The 12,024-nt window shown below is 45.1% G+C and overlaps 2 pseudogenes; one reads left to right on the top strand and one right to left on the bottom strand.

Moving 5' to 3' along the window:
* Window positions 1-5,799: 5,799 nt before the first annotated feature.
* LOC118605034 lies at window positions 5,800-5,919 on the bottom strand (annotated as a pseudogene).
* Window positions 5,920-8,870: 2,951 nt separating this feature from the next.
* Window positions 8,871-8,979, top strand: LOC118605362 (annotated as a pseudogene).
* Window positions 8,980-12,024: the final 3,045 nt, after the last annotated feature.

Here is a 12,024-nt window from a genome sequence, read left to right as displayed (position 1 = left end):
ATACTCTGGGCTTCCTGTCTCCTCACGCCAGCTCATGCCCCTCCTCACCAGTGGCCCAACCTGTCAAAGGCTTATCTTGTCAGCACGGACTCCTGCTCCCTCGGAAGAAACCCAGGTCTCCTCTGCATTTGTCAGATTCTCCCTTCCCTTGTTGCAATTTCTGCACATCCATTCCTCCACTAATCTGGGAACAAACAGAGTGGTCATCTGTTGCTGTGCCTGCTCAGCATCCTTCTGTTCCTCTGCCCCTCTTTGGTAGCAGCACTCTGATAATCTTTTGAGAAGCCTTCCCTCCCCAACTCTGGCTCCAGGGTGAGCAAGTGACTCTGGCTGATGAGCACATTTCATTCCTTTGGCCACAGTGATTGGCAGATGGCTCAAACCAGGCAAGTGGAGAGAATGAGCATCAGCCTGAGACCTATGGTAGAACACTGTGAAAAGGACTCTCACTTTCTTTTGAGGTTGCTAAACCAGAAGAGTAGCAGCCTGCACTTGTTAATGGTCATTTTTACCACTACTAGGGAGAGGCTTCCTGAGAACAAGACCTAACATAGTTGGAAAGCAGAGCCATGAGTTGAAAAAGAAATTCCCAGCAATGCCAGTTAAACCCTTGATTTAGCCATGCCTGAAGTTAGCAGCTCCTCTGGGTTCTTTCATGCATAAGCCGATAAATGAAATCATTTGAGTTGGGCTTCTGTCACTCATGACTAACAGAAAGTAGCTGATAGAGCTATCTACTGTGTACAGGAGATTCTCAGGGCAGGAAGGAAAATGGTAACGGAGATCAGAACAGACCAGGCTCAGCACCAGTGTGTGACCATCAAAAGGGCCACCTGTGGAAAAGAGGAGCAGTTACCTTTGCTATTGCTCAGATCAACCAAAGTACCTTCACTTCCATATCTGCTTTGCAGGAGACCCAAACCACCCATTCTAGTCAAGGTAATAAGTGGTCTGAATTTGGGAGGGGTTGGGGATGGGTGTGGGATCTAAGTATCATCTTCAAACCCTAACGCTAGCATTTGTACTAATTTCCATTCATTGGTTTTTCTTACTGAACTAGACTGTGTATCATGTCCTGTGTCCTCTGTATTCTCCTGGCACAGAAGTTCTCAATATAAATGATATAAATTAATTCAGATCTTGATTGAATTCCTGCTCCATTTATGAAATAAGAAGGGATAGAAAATTTACAAATGAGATAGGATACAAACCCTCTTCTCAAGGTCTCCAGTGACCAATAGGCTCAGAGGGGCGGGGAAGGCTTCCCAAAGATGAAGCATTTGAGCTGGTTCTTGAAGGAGGAGAGGAGTGTTGCAGGAAAGTGCAAAGGTGTGGAGATGTGAAAGGTTCATTTAAGGGAATACTGTGTTCCCCCAAGGGCCCTTGAACTGTTCTGAATGACGCCCCCCCACCCAACCCCCCGCCCCACATCAGTGCACACACGTATCTCGGAGCAAACCAGAGGGCAGGGCTTCACTTCAGTTCTCCTCAGTCTACTCATGGGGACAGGTCAATTGAGACTGAGCACTCAATACCAGACACTTACAGAAGGAAAAGAGGCTACAAAATAGGTCCCAGGAAAAGCAGGATGTGACACTAAGCACCAGTCAACTACTCTTTCTCCGCCCTTGGCTCTGAGTAAGTTCCTCCTACAGTTGAGGCATCATCCCTTTTAGGGGTGCCAAAAGATGCAACATCACTGACCCTCTTGGTCTCTGATTTGATAGTGCTGGGTCCCAGAAAAGTCAGTTATTCCTAGTCAGACCTCTGAGGATCACCACAGGCCCTGCTCCAGACTAGGATTTAGGCCTGAGATCTAGCCTCCCCCACCCTTTTTTGCATCAGAAGCACAAGCCTGGACCTCACTGATCTAACTTCCCAAATTACTTCAGAGCAGGGGACTTATTCTTCACTGACATTTTACTTACTCCTAAGACCTTCTTCTCTGAAACAGCTACTTTTTTATCTTTGATCTAACTCAGGGGTTCTCAACAGGGGGCAATTTGATCCCACAGAGGACTTTGGGCAATGTCTAGAGACACTTTTGTTTGTCAGGACCTGGGAAGGGAGAAGGGGGAGGAGTTGGGGGTGCTACCGACATCTGGTGAGCAGAGAGAGGCCAGGGACGCTGCTATACATCCTACAATGCACGAATGGCTCCCACGACAAAAAATAATCCTACCCAAAATATCAATAGTGCCAAGGTTGAGAAACTCTTTATCTTGCTTAGGGAGAAAAAGTTCAATAACACTAAGCTTAAAAATATTCTTATGGTCTGACCAGAAATAGCTAACACAAAGTTGTTTTGCAAGTCATCCATAAATTTATACTTCTTCTCCTTTCCCTGGCTCCTATATGGAAGGTGGTGGCAGAGGGATGCTACAGAGGTAGATTTGGGTCAGGTGTGGATGAGAGGTGGGCTCACACAGTGCGAAGAACACAGGCTTTGGAGATAGATAAGTTCATATTCAGCCATGACTACTTTAGCTGTGTGCCTTCAGGCAAGTGACTTACCCTCTCTGAGCCTGAGTTTTCTTATCTGTAAAAGAGAACAACTCCTATCTTACTAGGTCCAGCCACTCAGCTCTTAATATGACTTCAGCCTGAGACAGTTAGGGAGCCATCAGAGGAAGTTAGGGGGTCAGCTTTGAGTGGTCACTGCAGCAGCCTGGGTGGAAGGCTACTCACCCTCACAGTGTTGTGCTTAATTCTCTCCAGCTAGATCTGGAAGTCTTTCCTGAAGTCTAACTTGAATCTCTCTTTTTCCTTCTGTATAGTTCAGTGTCTCAGCGGGTTGTTGTCACCACAATGGTCAGACTGTGCTGCTGAGAAACACTGGGATTGTATTTGTATTTTGGTCTCCTTGCTGTGGGTGTGTTTCCTTCTTTTCTCCTGGGGATGAGGACAGAGCCTGTTAAAGGCTTTGGGGTTGCCAGGCCAAAAGCAGAGGTTGCCAGGCACCAAAAGACATCCCCCAGCCAGGGCTTTTGTTTTCGAAGGCGGGCTCTCGGAGACATTCCAGAGCACAGGGCTACAAGGCTCAGGGGCGGAGCGGGCCCAACTGAGAAAGCTTAGAGAGCTTTCCCAAGCCTGAGAGCAAACCCCGTCTGGGTATCTTTGCTACTGCTATTGTATTTCCATGAGTAATAGCAACTTTGTATCACGCCCATACACATCTCCCAGGAGCTTCGAGGGGCCTCCAGAGCTGCTCTTTGGGGGGGACAGGATGGGTGTCTGAATGCTAAGAGTAGCGGTTTGAGAGTCACAGAAAAAGACCACTGTGGCTAAGCCACACGGATCCATGAGGATAGATCACAGTTGATTGATGATCAGAATCTTCCCCTGAATGTTATACTAGACTAGAGAAACCCTCAGGAATTATACATGGTGCTTCAGAGGGGTGGGGCATTACTGGAAATTAAATTATATAAACTTAAAATTAAATAAAGTGTGTATTCAAAGGTAATAATATTCAAAGCGCATCACTTCCTAACTATTTTACTATATTTTGGTATTATCTGTGCTCTTGGGATTAGTCACATCTTTATGGTGGAAATACTACATAATGGTGTAGTTTTCCTAGCAACACTGTCAGTGAGGTCATTTGGCAGCTTGAAATTGGCCCTAGTGGGAGTATTTACACCATGGAAGTTGGCAAATGCTACAAATCAAGTCTCTCCCTAGCAACCCTCCCCAAGTGATTTGTGAACATTTACACCACTGGGTAGAGAATTCCCAAAAATGACTGTGATTGAATTTTGAAGGGGGGGGGGGTTGGAGCAGATAATGTGATTTAGAAAAATAAATAAATGTGACAAGTCTTACATCTGAGTATTATGGGTAATACCTAGTTCAGAAATATTTGGGAGCTCATCTCTCCCTCCCTTAGAGACTAGAATCCACACCAAAACACATCTGTGGTGCCTTCTGGATGGAATCAGACCAGAAACGCCATGAGGGCAGGGGCTTTGTTCACTGCTGCTTCAGCAGACCCTTAGACCCCTTCTTAGTCTCAACAACTCTTCCAGGTTCCCTAGCTTCTGAGTCAGGGCAGTTGAAGCCATACTGGGTGCAAGGAGATGCACAAGGCCTGGGGGATGAACCAGGAGTTGACTTTTCTCAAGCACATGAATCTACTTGTGATCAGGGAAGGTTGCCAGTTGGAGGCAATTCCTCCCCAGGGAACATTTGGCAATGTCTAGAGACATTTTTGGGAGGAAAGGTGCTGTTGGCATCTGGTGGGCAGAGGCCAAGGATGCTACTGAACATCCTATAAAGCCTGAGACAGCAAACCCCTCCCCCATCAAAGAATTATCCTAACACCTCCCCCGCAACAAAGAATTATCAATAGTGCTGAGGTTGAGAAACCTTGGGATAGGAGATACAATGGGGAGAAATTCATAAGGGTTGAGGTCTAGGAAGAAATAAAGAAAAAGTCTGCCTGCCCTTGGCTGCTTATCCCTTCCTCCTCCAGGGCACCCATTTCTCTGTATGGGTCATTTGGTCTCTCATTCTGTGTCTTGCCCTGCTTCTCCCGTCTGTCTCTGGTGCTATCCCCATTTATCTCTGTTTATCTCTTGGTCTCTTTTTCTCACTCTAAGTCACGCCATCTGCTCTGGCTGGATCCTTGTGTTCTGAGACAGGAGACAAACCTTTGGCATTCGTCCTCGCTCGGCCCACACTAATCACTCCAGCTGCCTTGGCCTGGGAGCTGGGCCAGGAAGTTGGTGAAGGGGAGAGTACAAAGACGGGACATCCCCACCTTTGACCCTATGGCCCCACTTCCTGCCTCCAAGAAGCCGGATGCTCCAGCCTTTTCTCTTCCTCTTGTTCCCAAGTTCCAGGACCAAAGTCAGCCTGCCCAAGTGGCTGCGCCCTGCCCCACAGACCCTTTCCTTCCCCCCTCACCCCCGGCTTTTTACACTTCTCTTCTAGCCTAGTCCAGCAGCTGTTACAAAACTGGGGGCTGGACAGCTGCTCACCCCCAGCCCCACCCTGGGCAGTGACACCAGGCTCATGACTACCGTTGAGGCCAGAACCCTCTGCCTAGTAACCAGTGGCCTCTGCCCTGACCCTGGTTTCCAAGACCAAAGTGCTGAGCTCTCAGAGCCAGGACATGGCCTCTTTTGCTCAGCATCCAGGCTCAATTACCAATGCCTGTCACCAGGATCCAGGACTTGCCCTCAGTGCCTGCTGCCAGCGCCACTTGCCCTGCCCGTCCCACTCACCTCACCTGGCAGACCCCCAGAGGCCTAGGCTGCTATGTGCCGGGGCCAGCAGGGCCCAGGGTGTGCGCTGTGCGAGGCCAGGGACTCTGCAGGAAAAGTCCTGTGGCAATTTTTAAAACAAATTCGAGTGGCTTTTAAAGTAAAAACTATTTAAACGAAGATGTTAAATAAAAATTAGGGAAAGGACCAGTAGTATAGGCAGAGGGAGGAGAAAGGCCAGGGCATAGGGATGGCAGATAAAATATACGCTGCCCAGGTAACAACAAACACCTTTTAAATATAAGTATGTCCCATGCTATATTTAGAACATATGTCTACTAAATAATTATTCATCATTTATCTGAAATTCTACTTTAACAGGGGTCTTGTGTTTTGATTTATAAAATCCAGCAACCTCACCAGGGGATAAGCTTCACGCCAAGCCCTCACCCAGATTATCTTCCGGTATTTTAGGCGGGAAAACAGAGTCTTTCTATCACAGCTCACTTTTGGATAAAGAGAACTTCAGGGGATTCTTTTTATTATTTTTACTTTTATATACCTTTTTATTTTATTTTATTTATTTTTTAAACACCTACAGCACCCAGTCTTCCTAGGTAGTCTCCCATCCAAGTTAGTAACCAGGCCCGACCCTGCTTAGTTTCCGAGATCGGATGAGATCTGTCACATTCAGGGTGGCATGGCCGTAGACTATTTTCTTTAAAGAGTCAGCATTCGTGTACCACAAAAAAAGAATGTAGACTTTATATTTGCCTAGATTATTGCAACATATCCTTTTGTTCACTATTTAAAAAGGATATTTTTACCAAATAAAATGGTCACATGATTTAAAATTCCATAGGTACATGTTACCATGCAATGAAATGCTTCTTCTGCCTCTGTCCCTTGGCCACCCAGTTCCCTTCTCGGCTTTTCTGTGTTTCCTTTTGGAGACATTTTATTGCCACAGCTTCATAACTGTCTTCCTGTCTCCAATCTTGCCCACCTGCCTCCACACTGTGGCTGGCTGGTATTTTACCTCCAATCATGTTACCTCCCAACTTAAAACCCTCCTGTGGTTTTCCATACCCTGGGAAAAAGAACAAACCCCCCGGCTAACTAGGATATGAAGCACTCCACGCCTGACTCTCGTCCAGCTTCCAGGACACTTGGCAACACCCCTGCCTGCCTCACACGGCTCCACAGAAACACCACCTGCCTATTAGTCTCTCTCACTCCCCCACCTGTTCTGGCTTCCAGGCTCTTGTTCGTATTTCTCTCTGGCAGACATTTATTGCACACAGATAGCATCTACTGTGTGCCAGCCACTGGGGGCTAGCTAGGCAGGACACAGTGAACAAACTGAAATGTTTCTGCTCTTGTGACTCAGGTGCTGGCAGAGAAGCATTTAATAGACAAATAGTTACAATAAAGCCTAGTTGTGCTAGAGTAGGTAGAAAGCTCAGGATCAAAAAAAGCCTCCTGGGAGAAGTGATACTAACATTTGAACAGCTATCATAGGCAGGGGAGAGTGTCCCAGGCCAAGGAAACAGTTCATGCAAAGGCCCAGAGACATGGAAAAGAGTCATAAGTCCAGGGTGGTGAGAACGCCAAAGAGAGGAAGAGTGTGAGAGCCACAGGGTGAGAAGCCCCCGGAAGCCACCCTACAGAGCATGCATCTTATCCTGCGAGTGATGAGAAGACCTGAGAGGGACTTGGCAGGAGAGTGTGTGGGCAGGGTTGTGGCTGTTGGGCAGAATCTAGATTGGAGGAGACAACCTTGTTGTTCCTTCCAGGATAGCAGAAATGATGGGAGCCTGGGCAGGTATGCAGGCACTGGGGACAGAGTGAGAGACAGATATCTCAGAGGTGAGGCAGTGTGAAAAGTGATTTTGCAGGGATCACGTGAGAGACTGGTGGATCCTGGTAATATTCCTTGGGATAGTTTCTGAGTCCAGTTTGGACTTGTTGAATTGGTGGTACTTGCAAGATGTCCAGCGGATAGATATACAGGCTGTCAACTTCAGGAAAGAAGTCTGGACTGGAGATTCTTATTTGGGAGCCATCAGCATAAAGATAACAATAAAAATGCTACTCAGCCTCTATTGAGTACTTACTAAAGGTAATACACTTTTCTAAGTTCTTTACCTACATTAACTTATCAGTCCTTCACAACAACCCTATGAGGTAGGTGCCGTCACTTCAGAGCCAGAATTTGAACCCCAGCTGTCTAGCGTCAGGATCCATGCTCTTAACCACGCTGTACAGCCCCTCACGTAGTTAGTGCTTTAAGCCCCAGTAGTGGATGAGATCAACTTCAGAACTGTGAGAGAGAGGGGCAGATAATCAGCCCTGAGGAAGACTAGCATCTGAAGTCAGCGTTGCAAACTCATGGCCCAGGGCCTGAATCCTGCTCTTGGATAAGTTTTCTCTGACCTGGTTAGTGTTTTCAATTTTTTAAATTAATTGCCATGTAAAAAACAAACAAATAAACAAACAAACTTGAAATGGATCAAACACCTAAACAGAAGAGCTAAAAGTATAAACTCTTAGTAGAAAACAGGGGAAAAGCTTCATCATGACATTGAATCTGGCAATGATTTCATGCTTATGACACCAAAAGCACAAGCAACAAAAGAAAAAAATAGATGAATTTGATTTCATTAAAATTAAATATTTTTGTGCATCAGACACTATCAGCGGAGTGAAAAGACAACACATTGAATGGTAGAAAATATTTGTACATCATATATCTGATAAATGACTAATATCCAGACTATATGAAGAACTCCTAAAATTCAACAACAAAAATACAACTCAATAAATGGGCAAAAAGGACTTGAGTAGTTATTTCCCCAAAGAAGATATACAAATGGCACATAAGCAAATAAAAAGATGCTCAGCATCGCTAATCATTAGGAAAATGCAAGTCAAAACTACAATGAGATATTACCTCATACCCGTTAGGATAACTACTATAGAAAAAAAAAATGGTGTTGGCAATGATGCTGAAAAATCAAAACTCTTGTGCATTTTTGTTGGGAATGTAAATTGTACTGCTTCTTTGGAAAACAGTGTAATATGGCAGTTCTTAAAAATATTAAACAGAATTAACATATAATCCAGCAATTCCACTTCTGGGTATATATCCAAAAGAATTGACAGCAGGGACTGGAACAGACAGTATACTCAAGTTCATGGCAGCATTATTCACAATAGTCAAAGGTTGAAACAATCTAAATGTCCACTGTCAGATGAATGGATAAAGAAAATGTTATTCAGCCTAAAGAAAGAATGGAATTCTGACATGTTACAATACGAATGATCCTTGAAGACATTATGCTAAATGAAATGAGCCTGTCACAAAAGGACAAATATTATGCATGCCACTTACGTGAGGTACCTAAGAACTCAAACTCATTGAGACAGAAAGTAGAATGGTGGTTGTCAGGGCCTGGGTGGAGGAGGTGATGGGAAGTTAGTGCTTAATGGATACAAAATCTCAGTTTAGGAAGATAAAAAAGTTCTGGAGATGAATGCTGGTGATGATTGCACAACAATGTGAATATACTTAATGTTACAAACCCACACACTTAAAAATGATTTCAATCGTAAACTTTACGTTATGTGTATTTTACCGCAATAAAAAAATGGATGAAAATAGTCTATGGCCATACCACCCTGAACATGCCTGATCTCAGAAGCTAATCAGGGTCCGGCCTGGTTAGTACTTGGTTGGGAGACCACCTAGGAATGCCAGGTGCTGTAGGAATTTAAAAAAAAAAAAAAGGATGAAAATAAAAAGGATAACTAATTTTTATTAAAGATATTATTTAAATTTTGTAAAACATTTTATGTTAGAATTAAATTTGCACTTTCCAAACAAAAGTATACCTTATAGTGTCCGCTGTTTTAAATTTTGAACCCAAATGTCGGTAATTGTGTTTTAATAATATATATGTAAATTTTAAATTAGCACGTGTGTTTACATAGAATGCTAGAACTGAAGTAACTTAATTCTGTGACTTCATCTGTATAATCACTGTGTCATTGTTATTTATTCTGAACCTACGGTTTAAACTCAGAAACATGCAGTGTCACAGTGGGAGACACCGACTGAGCCCAAAGCAAGCTGGAGTGATTCCAAGCTATGAAGAAATTACATTCAAAATGAATATATGTCTAACAGCTATCTGGCAGTAAAGTGGCCTGGGGAAAGGGCTAATAGCATACAGGAGGAATTGGGCTGCCCCAGGATGTCAAAGCCTTTTAAAATGGGAAGGGGACCTTGCAACTAACAAAACTTTTTTATTCTGTTAGTTCAAGAAATGCCTCATCCATATTACTAGTCCTAATTTTCACTAACTCACGGAAACCAAGGGAATTGCCTGGCAACTGGCCGGTCGCACACACACTTCCAGACTTCTCAGCCAGTACCCCCGCCTGAGCCATCTTGTCTAGTCTGTGCAGCTCCGACCTTGCTTATTTTGTCATGTGCTAATTTAACCAGGAGAGGGAGCCAGATGCCCGTCCAAGGGAAAGCCAGGCTCAGGCTTAGGGGCGGACTGACTGCTCTCCGGAGGGAGGCCCATCAGGACCAACGCCCGCTGGTGGAGCTGGGGAGTCCTGACAAAGAAAGGGTTAGTGCGGGGGCGGGGAGTCAGAGGGTGTTGTAAGAGAGCTGGAGTTCAGGAGGTTTGGCAGCGAGATGGAGGGAGGAGGAGAGAAGGGCATTTGTTGCCTCTGGTCCTGCCTTGTCTGGCCCTGTTGGGGAAAGGGCAGAGCTACAGAAAGGGAGGGCTCTCCAGAGCACAGTGCCCCTGCCTCCGCCTCCATTCTCCTCAGTCTCGCTCAGGAACAGACCGGACATTCCTAAGTCTCCGGCGGGAAACCTGGAAATAGACCAGGAGGCCAGCCTCCCTGCATCCTGGGCCAGTTCTTCCAAAGGCCACTCAGCCCCAGGACTTTTTGGAAAAGCCAGAGGTCCCAGGCTCCTGAACACTGCAGCCCTCCTAGAACTTTCCTCTCAGGCTCCTCCCTCCTAGCCTGTGGGGTCAAACCCCTCCCTTGAGCGCTAGACCTGTAGGAAAAAATTGTTATTCCAGGTCAAGGGTAATATCTGTTCCCCTAACTTGGCTCTCGGTCATAGTTCGCTCTCTCAGTATCTCTATGATTATTTGACCAGAAAGCTGGGAATCATCTTTGAGTCCTTTCTTTTTCATTCCCTATGTCCAGTTCATTTTTTCACCTCCTGTTCCTTCCTCTTGGTTTCCATCATTTACTGGACCAGGTGCCCACCGTCTCTGAGCAGAGTTGGGGCTCTTGTCTGAACTCCCTACTACCGCTCTTCCCCTCTTCTTCAATCCCTTCTTCAGGTGGTAATCTGCTAATCTTTTCAAACCATTAATTGCTCGGCCACCTGCTGAAATCTTTCAATAGTTTCCCAGACCAAACTCTTAGGCCCACAGGGTCCTCCCCGGTCTGGTCCTTCTTGCCTCCGGCATCCTCCTTCTCACTCTCTAAGTGCCAACTGCACTCTGCTGTTCTCGTCACAGGGCCTTTGCACATGCTGTTCCCTTTGTGCTTTGTTAACCCCTATTCCTTCAGATCTCGGCTCCAGTGTTGCTTTCCCAGGGACACCCTCCCTAACCTCCGTGACCAGGTCAGATCCCTTATTATTGACTCTCTTAGCACCATATAATTCTCCTTTATATATTTGTTATACAATAGTACTCCCTTATTTACAGCTTTGCTTTCCACAGTTTCAGTTACCCACGGTCATCTGTGTTCCAAAAATATTAAGTGGAAAATTCCAGAAATAACAATTCATGAGTTTTAAAATGCATGCCATTCTGAGTAGCGTCATGAACTCTCACTGTTCTGCTCTGTCTAGCCCAATATGAATCTTCCCTTTGTCCAGCATATCCTCGTTGTATGTGCTACCTGCCCATTAGTCACTTAGTAGCGGTCTTGGTTAGATCTCCTGTCTCTCAGTGCCTGTGTTGAAGTAACCCTTATGTTACTTAATGGATCCAAAGCACAAATGTAGTAATGCTGGCAATTTGGATATGTCAAAGAGAAGCCGTAAAGTGCTTCCTTTAAGTGAAAAGGTGGAAGTTCCTGACTTAATCAGAAAAGAAAAAAAATCATGCTGAGGTTGCTGAGATCTACGATAAGAATCTTCTGTCCATGATGTTGTGAAGGAAAGATAAATTCGTGTGAGTTTGCTGAGACCACATTCACATAACTTTTATTAAGGTATATTATTATAATCGCTCTTTTATTATTGTTTATCTCTTACTGTGCCTAATTTATACTTTTATGATAGGTATGTATGTATAGGGAAAACATAGTTTAGATAGGGTTCGGTACTACCCGCGGTTTCATGCATCCACCGGGGCTCTTGGAACGTATCCCCTGCACATAAGGGGTGACGACCGTACTCGTAATTGTGCATTTGTTTGTAACATTATTTAATTAATGTCTGTTTCTTCCAATCGCCTCCAAGCTCCGTGAGGTTAAGGACCCCGTCAATTTTTGCTCACTTGAAAATCTCCAGCATCTATGCGCCTGGCACAGAGTAGGTGCTCAGTATTCCTTGAATACATAAGTTAATGTTGCTCTCTGCTCGCCATCTCCATTTTTGTGCCTGAGCCTCTATCATCTCCTGTCTGGACCTCAGTAAGTCTTCACTGGTCTCCCAGTTTATAATCAAGTCCTTACTGGTTTCCCACTCAGCTCCCAGAGTGGTCTAATAAAAATGCCAGTCTGACTATGTCACACTTCCAACTCCCTTTCTAATAGCCTTCAGTGGCTT

Source organism: Rousettus aegyptiacus, unplaced genomic scaffold (assembly GCF_014176215.1).
Source record: "Rousettus aegyptiacus isolate mRouAeg1 unplaced genomic scaffold, mRouAeg1.p scaffold_m13_p_1, whole genome shotgun sequence".
NCBI lineage: Eukaryota > Metazoa > Chordata > Mammalia > Chiroptera > Pteropodidae > Rousettus > Rousettus aegyptiacus.
The sequence above is the reverse complement of the archived record's forward strand: the minus strand, read 5'-3'. Positions and strand labels throughout refer to the sequence as shown.